General features: G+C 42.1%; 1 long non-coding RNA gene across 1 annotated transcript; it reads left to right on the plus strand.

The window, feature by feature from the left end:
* Positions 1-535: 535 nt before the first annotated feature.
* LOC103316902 lies at positions 536-7,560 on the plus strand. Its single transcript, XR_004226928.1, has 3 exons — positions 536-727; positions 6,778-6,986; positions 7,116-7,560. It is a non-coding gene; the product is annotated as an uncharacterized LOC103316902 (long non-coding RNA).
* The last annotated feature ends 6,187 nt before the right edge of the window (positions 7,561-13,747 follow it).

Consider the following 13,747-nt stretch of genomic DNA (forward strand, 5'->3'; position numbering starts at 1 on the left):
GGCACTGAAGCGCACCATGATTTATTTTGATGAATTCGTGATTTTGTGAGATCCATTATGGCCACGGCAGCATTGAATCACCATAACATAATGTATGTACTATTAAAATGAGAAATTTGCATACTTCTAATTATTCCAAGTAAGCGTGTCCTATAATTCACAGAGGCGAAGAAGAATTATTTGGCGTTTGAAATTTCGAACAGCATGCACGTTCATTATTATTGCGCAGATAATCCTCGTAATTAAAATGAAAAATGATAAATCGGAAGCCGTGCAAATGTGGGTTTCACGCTGGGGCGGCAAAAAAAAAGAAGAGTGACAGCCGCGAAGCTGAAATTCGTCGAATCGAACTAGCAAGGGATTCGCCTGACGACGCAGTGAACTCCGCATGGACTGCTGTGTAACACAATGAAATCAAACAAACGAATGCGATATCTCTCGCTGCAGATAAACAAACGCGAATAAATTTTTCCAGCGCTGCTCGCTTCCCGCGAAAGCTCTCCTCCGCGCGCTTTTATTATCCCGCGAACTTTCTTGGGGCAAACGCTTCCTCTGCCCCGATATGTTATGTTTCAATCAAGCAATCGGCTAAAGTGCAGTGAGGAACGAAGGCTCGAGATAACTTAGGCTGCGCCACTGCAGTATCCGCGCTTCGAGTTTACAGCTGGCTGGGAGCCGGGGGAGAAGGAGGTGAGCGCGAGCGAGCCAACGAAGGAACGCTGGCGGAGTAAGTGCGGAGTTTACGTTCATTGTCCGAGAACCGCGAATACGCGTACGGCCAGCTAAGACTCCATAAGACAAACTTTTCGCGCCGGCAAATTGGCCCCGATTATTATCATCAACCCGATCTCCGGCGCGAGGTTACGAGTAGCTTCAGCTGCTCGCGTTACTCGCGCCGCGTGTAAGCCCCATAACGCGTGGCACTTCAATAGATAGATTACAAAGGATTATCCCGCGCGCGTGCAGGTAGGGTCTTAATTAATTTCGCTCAAAGCGTCGCCGTCTCCGTCGCATGCGTTTCCGCGTCGCGTGCGCGCTTTCGATGCCTATACGCCGAGTGAGGCTGGCGATAGCCATCATCTGCGTGATGTGCGTCTCTGATGCGTGTATCATGCGCGGCACAAGTCGGCTTACGACACGCATTCGTTCGCTCCGCCCGGAAGAAGCGTCGTCGTACACAGCGGGCGCGGTGCACACTGCAAGCCCGCGTGTTTCGTGTTAATTACAGCAGCTCCGTATTCGAGTAGCTGCTGAGCCGCGCCACGCGCCGTCTTATTGTGGTTTTAATACTGAAATTCAGACGAGCCGGATCTCGTGCGCACCAGACGCAGCGCGCGGTACACCTACTCCTGAAGATCGCGATGCGTTCTGCAGTATGTACACGGGTACCTGCGGCTCGACCTCCATACCTCGTCAACGCAACCGTGATTGCTCCTTTATGCGAGAGCGCGCGATGCTCAATGCGCGCGCTCATTATTTCATCAACGCGGGACCGCTCGGTTGGCTGTGGATCTTTTTTTGCGGCCGACGAGAGGCACTCATCCTTCAAGCGTTTGGAACATGTTTTGTGAGAATAACTGCGTATCAGCCTAAGAATAGCAAAAAGAGTTTCCAACTCAATTGGGAATTCTATAAATGCCTTGGATATTGCCAAATCTGCTGTGATCATGCGAAAAATCATGTTAGTTCAAGTAACGACGTTCATCCTCCACGTTCTCTACACTATATTATATTACGTATATTCAGCTATGTTATATTATAGGTGCGACGGCCAGGACAGTTTTAACGCGTGCTGGAGCTTGCAGGGCAGACATCCTCACAGGGATCTTACTTGGAAGCTCGTCTGGAAGTCACGTGAATTTTCCATACATTAGGAGAAGATCATATTAAAAATGTTCGAGGCGTAGAGCTGCGCAGGAGTGGATTATATTGCACCCTCAGTTCCAGCTCATACAGAGCGCAAAGTGCGCGGCCCACATGTCGACGACGACTCGTCTCCAGCTTAACTGTCAACTTCATTTAACTCGAAGGAGGACGAGGCGAGTCATTCTTCTCGGTGTGCACAAGAGTAAGACACGCTGCGGCTGCGGAGACAAGTCAAGTTCGGTATACATAGAGCGCGCCGCGTCTCGAAAAGTTCATGTAGCCGTCAATCAGTGTACGTCGCCCGACGAAATAGTTTTCCTCGATTGGTCGAAGCCGAGTCCAAGTAACGGAGAGAGAGAGAGAGAGAGAGAGAGAGAGAGAGAGAGAGAGAGAGAGAGAGAGAGAGAGAGAATAAGAGAATGAGAGAGATTGTGTAGGAATAGAATAGAACTGTCTTGTTCGCGCGAGCGCGTCTTTGTTTCCCCCGACGTGACAGCATCTCTCCCTTTACCTACATCCTTCTGCATGTGTAGATTGTGTACATACTGTATAGAGAGCTGCGTCGCGTGTCTCTCCTCCTGATACATATACCTATATATAACGCGTACGCGCACCTACGCCCCATCCATCTGCTTTTCTCCGTGTTTGTTTTCGGCCCGCTCTCACGTTCTCTCTCCCTCCGGCGTCTTTTATCTCTCTTTGTCCATCCATCCCCCCGTTGCAGGCTGTCAGTCTCTCTCGCACTCGTTCATCTTCTCTCTTCCGCTTTCGGAATCCTCCTCGGCAGCGACGGCGGCGGTCTTTCGATGAGGCCGCCGCGAGTATATACAGGAGCCGGAGCCGGACAAATCACGCTGGATAAATCTCTGAGGGAATGGAGAAGATTAAAACGGAGCCAAAGGATGTCGAGGGTCGAGCAAGAGAGAAGGAGCGAGAGAGAGAGAGAGAGAGAGAGAGAGAGAGAGAGAAGTGGAGACGCAAGCGTGCTATAGCATAAGTAGGGCTGAGTAGGATAGCCCAAAGGAAAATACACTTTACTTAACCTTTGTGCGGCGGGGCAAGAGAGCCGTATCCCGTAAATACTGCATTTATGTCGCTTGACGGCTTCTTTTCTCGCTACTCGACTCGTCGGCTTCTTTTCTCGCTACTCGACTCGTCGGCTCGTCTATTTTCCTCTCCGCGGCCTAATCGTGACAAACGTCGAGCGAGAAAAAAAGCACGTGCGATCGCTGGAGAAGAGCTGATTAGGTTTTTATTGGATCAGGTTTTATTGGTTTTAGGCTTCAAGCTCTCGCCTTCAGCTCTTGCTGCAAATTCAAATTTTGCAAAGAAAACTTGCGATTGAGATAAAAAGATTAAATATTTTGATAGTCATACAATTCATCTATTTTAGAAAAGAATGGCTCAGTACGCACTTAAGCTTAACAATAATTTATTCTGCTTGAATAATAATATAAATGGTACACGACATTTTCTGACCTATAGAAAAAACACAAATATTCAAATTATAAATATTTGATTGAACTATCTAATGAAGATCATAATATTAGTAATCACTTTTAAAGGATCTCTACATTCATCTCGATTTGTACAAATATCTCATTAAAAAGATAATCCGATTTGGTATGAATGTCTCGGTACAAATAATACAAAATCAAATAAGATTATTTGCAGGTCTTTTATATTTTATAGAAATTTGATTAATTCACCATCTCATTGCACTGTAGTCCGCCATTTTGAAACGCAAGCTGTCTCGAAGTATTGATCAGATTTTCCTTCTTCGGGGTTCGAATTGCTGAGCATCTTGGTTGGTATGCACTTTGGTATTTCTGAGATATATATATATATATATATATATATATATATATATATACATACACATATACACACACACACATATATATATATATATATATATATATATACAGGGACTAATGTAGCATTTTTTTTCTCATATTTTTTCCCCCGCAAATGCGGGAAATTTTTAAAAATTGTGAATATTTTGAATATTTAAAAAAATTGTATTAATTTAGCTGTTGAATGTCCCATTTCTCAAGAAATAAAGTGGCTCCACAGTTAAATCGTGAATAAAGTTCTATATGCAACACGGGACTAAAGTCGATTTTCCCTCGAGTGATTACTGCCCCAGCTTCGCTCCCTCGTTGCATATTGTACAATAATGATACAATCATAGGAAACCAGCAAGGTACACAAGTCGAAACAGTTGTATACTCACCATAATATACTCAATCAGAATGAAGCAAGAGACCGCGGTCGAAAACCTCATCGTGAAAGCAAAAAATTCACAACTACCCGTAAACCGAAAAGTCATGTGAAGAAATGAAATACATGCGCGCGGCACATTATACAGTGCCTAAAGGCATGAATAAGAAACGGAGTAGTAATCTTATATATAGAGCTGGGCAAAAAAGCGCGCATAAATCAAGGTGTTAAACCAGACCATAAATCCCGGCGTAGTTCATCAGCGTAAAAGACTAGCGCCGGCCGTCCAGTTACCATAAGTTAATCTCCTATTCGGATGATCTTTGGCTGCGCAGTGTACTTATATAGCGGCTCGTCGCGCTATCTCGCGGAAACAATTTGACGCGCGAGCGAGCGCGAGCCGCGATAAGAAGTCACCGCGAGAAAACCAAGAAAGTCGACGGAGCAACTGGTTTACGAGCCCCGGGAACCGGAAACACGTAAAGCTCGGCTCACCGCACACTCTGCACAGTATACCTATGTGGGAATAAGCTATAGGCTGAAGGTGTCGCGAAGCTGGCTGGAAATAAAAGTGCGTCGATTTAAGCAGCGAGTGTAAAGATTATTAAGAAGCAGATTATTTGTGTTCATGTTAACGAATAACTTGGCCTCTATAAGTTTTCACGGAGAGCAAATCTAAAATTACTGCAATAATTTTGTGAGCACATTATAACTTATTAATCCAATATAAACTATGTTTAATTGTAAATTATCAAAGAGCGCAGTAGAGCTTCAATGGGTGCACTGAGAGAAATATCGTAGTAAAATATATTTACTATATTATATAGTAAAATTTGTACATATTAAAAATTACTATATAAGACAGTGAATTTTCTTTTTTTTTTAATGATTAAAATTCTATTGCTGAAAAAAAGAACAGACATTTGTTTTTTTTTTATATAACTGCTTCTGTAGTGTAGTTGTGGCTGTACTTCATATGTGTTTTAACATAGTTTCAGATCTTAGATTTGTTGAACATTCATCTGTATACTCGCTGTTTATAACCTATTTGAAGCTTCACAAAAAACATTTCACAAGTCAGGCATGAAATGGACCTTTTCTTATGCCAGAAAGTAGCGTAGAAAATCATGAAATAAAAATTTCACATTCTGCTTGTTATCGCTGATTAGGACCAAAATCTCAAACTAAATATGAATAAAAGCACTTTTTACTTGTGGCAAATATTTTCCACTTGGTTTTATTACAAAATATTAATTAGAATTCGAGATATGATAAAAAAACGATTTTCGGGGGTAAAATTTGGAGGTAGTTTTCACCCCTTTAAAGTGAATGTTGGCAGAAAAAAATACGTGTCCCTTATTTCTTTGAGTACTACAATATATCAAAAACTTATTAAAATCCCTGAGGTCGGGGCCGGGGGCTCTTTGTCAGCGCAAAAAATGGAATCATAACATAATAGCTGAATATCAATTATTCTACGAAAAGTTGGAAACTTTATTTTCTTAACACGTCCATGAAAAAGATCCGTTTCCATGCATCTAAAGTGAATGGCAAGCTGTTAATTTCGAGCGTGAGGGAGGGAATGGCTATATTCCCTCCCGCTACTCAAAAACACTCAAAATGAATCAAATTTTTGAAAAATTTTGAAAATTTTTGATAGAGAGTAGCTCACGACTCAATATGCGCAACTTACCATTCACTCTATATGCATGAAAACGGGTCTTTACAGGCACTTGTCAAAAAAAGTACAGTGTGTAACAAGGGGGGGAGGGCAATTTCTACCTCGACTCCAACTCGTGCTCAAATCTCACCCTTGTTAGAAATAGCCCGTTTACTCCACCCCTAGTTGCACAATATACTATTTCTTTATTTTTTATTTTCTCGGCTTAAGTACGTAATATACTATAATATTATCTCTGCCATAGAAATTTCTCCAACAAAAATGGCCAATTGACCAATTATTCGCCAAATATGCTTGGCGAAAGTTTGGTCAACGAAAGAGTAACGGTTGGCGAATTCAATATATTAATGTTATATTTATATCCCGGTTGTGGGTTATGTCAGCAATATAGTTTTCGATGCTTGGATGCGAATATTGACTATGGAGGGTGTCAGGGTTACGGGGTCGCCGACAACGATATCTGATAAAAAAATAATAAAATGAGGATTAAAACAGAGTAAAGTGGTGGAAAAAAAGAAATACCTAAAAGTGAAAAAAATTCACTTTTTCCCCAGATTTTTGCATTTTAGACGATTTTTACTCTATTTTAAATTGCTCGCCAATTTTGATAGGAACGGTCATAATATTCGACAATTTTTTTTAAATTCAAGATCTCGGGCTCAGCTGTTCATTAATGCTGGAAAAAAAAGCTCGCTCGTCCAGGTAAGAAAATTACCCGGGACGTAAGAATAGTATATTTAGATAACTTCTTTTCAATTTTTATACATTTACGTCACGTTATATTACATTTTATAATAAACACTCAAACTGTTAATTATAAGGTGCAAATCTGTTAAATGAAATTCGAAAAACAATTTTTATTGCAATCTAAAGGGCTTTGCTACTAGCACTTCGTCGTAAAAATCTACGACGAACTTAATAATCTGCTAATAAATAATAAGTAATTTTGCATAGGTATTTGACTGTAAAAACATTATAATCTCGGACGCTAATTGCCTCATTTATAGGTATTTAACAGTGCCGACTTCACAATTGGTGGATTCAGCTCGGCAGATCAACGTGCCTTTACCTTACGAGCATCAGTTGTGTCGGCACACTTTACACATATGTGTATATGTATACTAAAAAGATCACAACCACGCTCGCTTGGACGCACTCGGATTTAATTAAGCGGCAGTTTCACTAGAGCACGTTATACGCCGTGAATCCGCAGCAGGTACGTCCCTTGCCTCGTTTCGATTTTATGGAGATCGATGCGCCCTAACTTGGTCGGGGTAGAGAGAGAGAGAGAGAGAGAGAGAGAGAGAGAGAGAGAGAGAGCTACAATACGGCTTTTTCGTTTCAGCGCAATGCGCGAGGGTCTGAATGAGGCTATACACGCAGGAGGAAGGAAAACCTAATAAAATTCGATTCGGTCCTTTCGCAAGAGGGTTATTCAGTTACTAAGCAGTTTTATCATGGCTAAAAGACGGTTCATCAGAGCGACTAGGAGTAGGCAGTACCGAGTTCATGGGAGATTCAATACATCTGACGCAGTTGCATCATAGGCATGTAAGAGAATACTGCTATTTAAGCGTATCTCGCTCGAAAACACCGGGCGAAACGATAAATATGCATCAGCTCTATTCGCTCTGCGTACAATTTACTATCAGCGCCACTTTTGGCGGCATAACTGAGAACTGTTGGTTTGCTAAAATATATTGGCTTATAAGGAGAGTTATACAAAAAAATTTGGTGAAAAATTGGTATTGCTTTAAACCAGGGCAAACTTTTTTGAAAGATAAATATCAGTACCCTTGATGTATATAAAAATTTACAAGCATTTTAAACACCTAGGGATTTCATAAGAAATATTTTTTGTCATTTTCCCATATAAGCTACACATTTTTGCAACCGTTTAGTTCCGAGGGCGGCCACCAATTTATGTAGAATACGCGTAAAATACCTCGATGCCCAGAGCGAATATGCATCCTAAAGTCTTTTATCAATACACTCCATTTCAAAAACTACACTGAAAAAACCATATAGCAAAGGCGACCGTGAAATTTGCGGTTATCTTCGACAAGACTCCACAATCAGCACCGTTCACGCATGTAGATAAGAAAGGTTCGTCCATGTATGGCTATTGGAAACTCACACAGGGGCGTAATTTTATATGGCAATACAAATGTGTTGGATGGTGTGGTATGTAAAGGCCATGTTGAAGTTTAAGCCAATCGCGAATCAAGAATCCGCTCAAGAATCTGTGAGATGAACCCGCAAATTTTCTGGGCATAACTTTTTCATTCAAAAAAATCATCTGCATATAAATGTGAAACGTTATCGTTTTATGAGTATGGAAAAAGTTGCTATCCCAGAATAACTATTCTCGACTATTTTGTATGAAAATTTACTCAATTCAATGTCTTTTGCAATATCTGATTGGCAACATCAATAAAACTTTCCACGTTTGAGTTTCTCAGGCATTACATATATGAGCCATTCTACGAAAAGTACTTTACGGGCGAAAAATGACGCTCTTGCAATTTTGAGGGCACACTCACCAGACCAAGTCTTTTACATGCGTTAATATTTGGACATACAATATGTAAAAAACATGGGTGCCACCTCCAAACCATATGCCAACAAAAAGTAACGGGCAAATTACTAATTGCCAAAAAAAAAAGCCTTTATTGCGCCCCCGGGTAATTTATTACGTGGCCGATAAACGAGCATTATTTATCCCGGCATAAATAAACAGCTGAGCCCGAGATCTTGAATTTGCTTGGTACGATTATTACATCAAGTCAAAAACTTCGAGTCCCAACAAAGAAATAGTTGACTCGACTGAGATTTGGTGATTATTACCAAATATTCTGTTCATTGAAATATTTATTAAGTTCACGTGAAGCGATTGCTTCTTCATTTCAAATTTATATTTATCAAACTGTAATAAAAATATGCTTTGATCAAATTTACCAACACCTTTGATGTTTGAATGAATTTATTTATTTGATGTAACTAAACTTTTCTCTCAGTGTACTATACTCATGGCACAAATGGCGTATATAGGATGAAAAAGGGGCGAGGCTCATAAAAATAACTTTTGGCACTCTTGAAATCAATAAATTGATATTATCTTTTATTAACTATGTCATGAAATTCATGAGTGGGAGTTGAGCGTATACTGAGCGCATTGTTCTTGTAACATCATTCTCTCCTCGTAAAAGACAATAATATAGTATATAAAATAAGAAGAAAAGCACACGCTCACAGTGAAGAAAAGAAGAATGAAGAAAGGAAGGAAGGGGTTAGTCGCGCTCTTCGTATAGAATCGCATACGGTCAAGTAAAATAGAGTGTCGCTGCCGGATTCGCGCAGTCCATTACTTTTTGAGCCGTTCTCACGTGGCGGAATCGAATACGCCAGTCAGCGAGCTGCCGGCGGATTTGCTGGCTTCGACCCTTTCGATTTCCCTGCAGGCGTCAACGACGAGGACGATATCTGCCTGGTGTTATGCTCTCGCGGAAATCATGAATATCAATCGCGCGGCCGACTGACCAGAGCGCGACTTATAATACTTTTAATGGCCTCGACTTTGAGTTTCCGGGCTAAAACCAATGCGAGAGGGAGAGAGATAGCTGCGAGAAGAATGCCCCTCGAGATCCCGACCGATTCATCGTTCAAAGCTAAACTTTCGAGCCTCCGGAGATCGAGCCTCTCCGCGTCTCCGTGTGAAACGCACTAACTTTTTGCGCTCGGATATGTATTAGAGTTTATCACTCGCGAAGTTGTGTGCGCGAGTATCATCCACGGTGCTCGGAACAATGGATTATATTTCTAGGAGTGATTATTCTTTTGGCCGACCGGGTAATATCGCGGCATACCATATATTGCTGTAATACCTGCACGCACACGTACATCCCTCGATGGCAAAACGCGTTTGAATATAAATGATGCGCGCGCGGGTCCATTGAAGCACGAATCCGCTCGGCGAGATCGTGTATCGCTTTGTGTATAGAGCGCGCGTTATTAGCTCGGCGCGATACTGTATACAACACTGTAATGTTTAATTACGAATACGTCCATACCAATTACGTACTGGCATCTGGCGGGATCTTGTTGGTATAAGCGATAAACACACGCGCGCAGACAGAGACAGCTGCGCCCGCGCTAATCGTGGTTACATTGTTAATCGACCTGCTGCGGCAAAATAATCATCGGTTATTAAAGCGCGTCCGCACGTGGATTATGTGATAAGTAGGTGAGCTAGGCCGGTACGGGGACAGGCCGGTACGGGGACAGGCCGGTACGAGGACAGGCCGGTACGGGGACAGAAGGGTACGGGCTCACCGAAGTCATGGGCTCATCCAAATCACCGAACCTCGAATCAACCATGAGGCCGCTGCAGCCGTTGGACGCCCAAGCGCACTGCTACATGTGACCTCCGCGAAGCTACTTCGCTTGCAGGTTGCGCGACACCACATAGCGGTAGAGATTCCACTGCAACGCGTGATGGTGGGGGATATGCGGAGCAGCATAGCTGTACGTGCACTGTGCCGCATACTCTGAACAAGTCCAAACTTGTCTCGGTCGGAATCAACCGATACGAACTCTTGAATACTTTGATGTTGTTTTTTTAGATGATAATCCAAATTTCGGAATATAATGTTTCCAACTTGTCTTTTTTCTTTTAGAATTTGGAACATACACTTCATGACTCTGTGACTGTCCCATATTGAAAGACTGAAAATCTTGTATATTCTTGTTTTTCAGGCATTGAATTAGTGTTTGTCGAATATTTCTGAGAGTATTGCTTCCAATTTGAAGTTTTTTCCTTTTTCTCCTTGTTTTTAGAATCAGGTAGAGGAGTATATCCTGTATTGCTTGGTGTTGGCCCCATAGTATATAAAATACGAACGACGTGGATAGCAATCAATGCAGCATATTTATAAACTCTTACTCCCACTCCATCGACAAGTGATTTAATGGTATACTTCGCTCCTTCAAATATTTATGCATAAGTTGTACATTATGGAGAGCACAGCTGGCTGTATAAGCGCCATTATGATGAGGGCAAACAGTAACAACTTTCAACTTATCCAATGTCGGATACCCCTCCTCAGCTATATCATGAACATTTAGCTTAAAACGTTCTAGCCACTTTTTCTTAATGGAACCCATGACTAGTATACGAGTTGCATCTCGGAAAAGTTCTTGAAGAATATTTCCAATTTTTATATACTCAACGTCACCTGATAACCAAGATATACCGTGGTAGTGTTGTTCTAGCCACATATCTTCATTTTTATATTTTTCTGTGAGTTTCCGCCATTTAAAAGGTGCTTTGAAGAGTAACACTAGCGGCTTAGCATTCTCACCTAGAGGAATAACAGCGAGCTCTTTGAGAATAAAATCATTGCCTGACTGCTTGAAACTTTGCATATCCACCAAGTAATCCATCTCGAATAAGTTGAATCAACGATGCTCTCTCTCCTTTATAGCACTCTCCCCACCTCTCTCCCCATTCAAACAAGTTTCCTCACATCACCATTGGCAGGATTATACTAAACAACACGATCATGTAGAATCAAGCAATAAGCAGATGTTCCAAGAGGAAAATTCTCTCTCGACTCAAATTCCAATCGTACATCGACTGATGGGTTTTTTAAAGACTCATTTTGCTTTGAACAATCAATTACGATGAGAGGTAGGTAGGTGATATAGTGTTGCTTTTTCAGCATAGGCTCCATACTTTTGTCATAGTATGCATTTTGAAAGTTTGCATACATATCGTAGAGCATGGCATACTGATTGCGATCAATATCCAAATTAAGATTTCCATAAGGATAGTACTGTGAATTCAGGAAGAGTTTTACATTACTGATGTTGCAGTGATCGAAGCGACTAGCATTCACATCTCTCATTCCTTTTCGATTTGTTTGAAAGCCGAGGATGATAAAGCATGGCTTTTCCAACTGATTAGAAGTTTTGACTGTCCAAACATGTCTTGGTGTAGAGGGGAGCAGTGGATATTCATACAGCTCCCAACTACGAAAACTCATTTCAATCGATTTATTCTTTTGAATATGACTAAGCAGTCGAATCTTATGCATGTTAGAGAGTACTACATAGGGAATGAGCCACTCGATTTTCATCAAAGTAATTTTGAAATCTTCATATGTAGCTGGTGTCTCGTTAGTCGCAGCTCTCGTGGTATCGCTATTCATTAAATTTTCTTTCTCCTCAATATCAAGCCAGCCGGCATTTTTAATAATAAGACTTTGACTAGGATTGATCGAGGCCCATCCTTGCATGAGAGTAAATAAATCAACGTTCTTACTGTTCAGTTCGTTTTATTCGTTCAAGTAGTGTAGGTGTAAATTTAGGCTTTTTGAATTTCGCGCCGCTGCCCGTTCTCCGTTGCGACGTTGAGAGCGCGCGCGCATGCGTCGAGTTGCGCGCCGCCGGCCCCGCTTGCGAGCGTGCGAAGGGCCCGCGCGCGCGGATTCCTGTTCGGACTGCCTAGCGCTTCGCACGTTTGGCTTCCTTACGCTTTTCGATTTTTTTTGTCTTCTGACGGTGAGCCAGTGACTTGTTCGTCTCAGAGCTATCACTGTTCACCTCGTTCTGCGCCGTGTTGGTAGTGTTTAGCGGAAAATTCGCGATCGCGTCGTTCGCGTGTGTGTATTTGTGCGAGTGTGTGAGTGTGCCTCGAGGCAATAATCTTAAGGTTTGTTGGCGAAGGTGTCCACGTGTTGTACGTGACTCCTTCGGGGCGAGCGAACAGCGGCAACACCCCTTGTTGCCCTCGTGCCAAGCGTCTGGCTCCCCGAGACGTCGGGGCGCGCTTGGTGCACGGTTGCGGACCATCCTTTCGCTCCCCAGGCCCGGCTTCCAGACCTCCAGGCCAGGACGGAAGCAGCGGCGGACTACGACGAGGCCTGCTCAACGCCCTCTTCAGCGGCGGTTTTTGCGTTCGTCTTTGCGGTAAGACAGCTCTCTCTGCGTGCGGAAAAGGTACCTCGCGTCTTTGCGTTTGCGTGCGTTCTTTCACTTGAGTTTTTTCTCTTTTAGAGTCACTGTTCTCTTTCTTTTATTTGTATAGTTTCCCTTTCCTTATTTTCAATAAAGCTTACACTTGCTGAGGCTTTTCCCTCTAAACCGTGAGGGTTTTTACGCCAAAGCAAGTGCTTTTTGTGTACCGCGAAATCGTGTGTGTTAATTAAAAAGAACCCTTCACTCACTCAACCCTTTCCTTTTGTTGGAACTCACTCTGAGTTCTTTCACTCGTTCCAAGATTAATATTCACTTACATTTATCGATCTCGATAGCATTAATCTCATATCTGATTTTCATAAACATGTGACAGATAGCATTATTGACTAACTTAGTATTTTGTACAAACGTACCATCACTCTTAGTTATTCGACCACACACATGCAAGGAACTGCGTGAAGGTAAAAGGCATAAGTCTTGATGTTGAACAGAGATGCGTATTTCATCACTATTATTGTAAGATGAAGCGGTGTAAGGTTGATGAGCGTGTATCTCATAATTACACACCGAATCATCGTACGTCACGGGAGATTGAATATTTAGAATATACACGTTACTTTCCACCAGGGCTTTTGATTCTTAGACCGAGTCCTTTTAAGAATTGTATATTTTGCCGTGTTAGCGTTTTGATTACTCGCTGACGACTAATGCTTGGTTGCCATTTTGGTTTGCTTATATACCCTCTTCCGCGGTAGACAATACCCATTACGCCTGTTTTAGATGTAATCTGATTGTAATTATCTCACCTCGAAAGTTAACAAGATTTCCGTCTTGATCTATATGTATACTATACGTAGTTGCAATTGATCAATACTCTTCACAGTGATCGGAAGGTAAATAACTTGTGGATGGAACTTCGATGATCTTGTAGCCTGGTGGTACTGCAGGAAAGAACTCGTGTATGATATGCACTCGCTGACCGTTTATGTAGGCACCAGG

Source organism: Nasonia vitripennis (genome assembly GCF_009193385.2).
Source record: "Nasonia vitripennis strain AsymCx chromosome 2 unlocalized genomic scaffold, Nvit_psr_1.1 chr2_random0010, whole genome shotgun sequence".
In the NCBI taxonomy this organism is placed as follows: domain Eukaryota; kingdom Metazoa; phylum Arthropoda; class Insecta; order Hymenoptera; family Pteromalidae; genus Nasonia; species Nasonia vitripennis.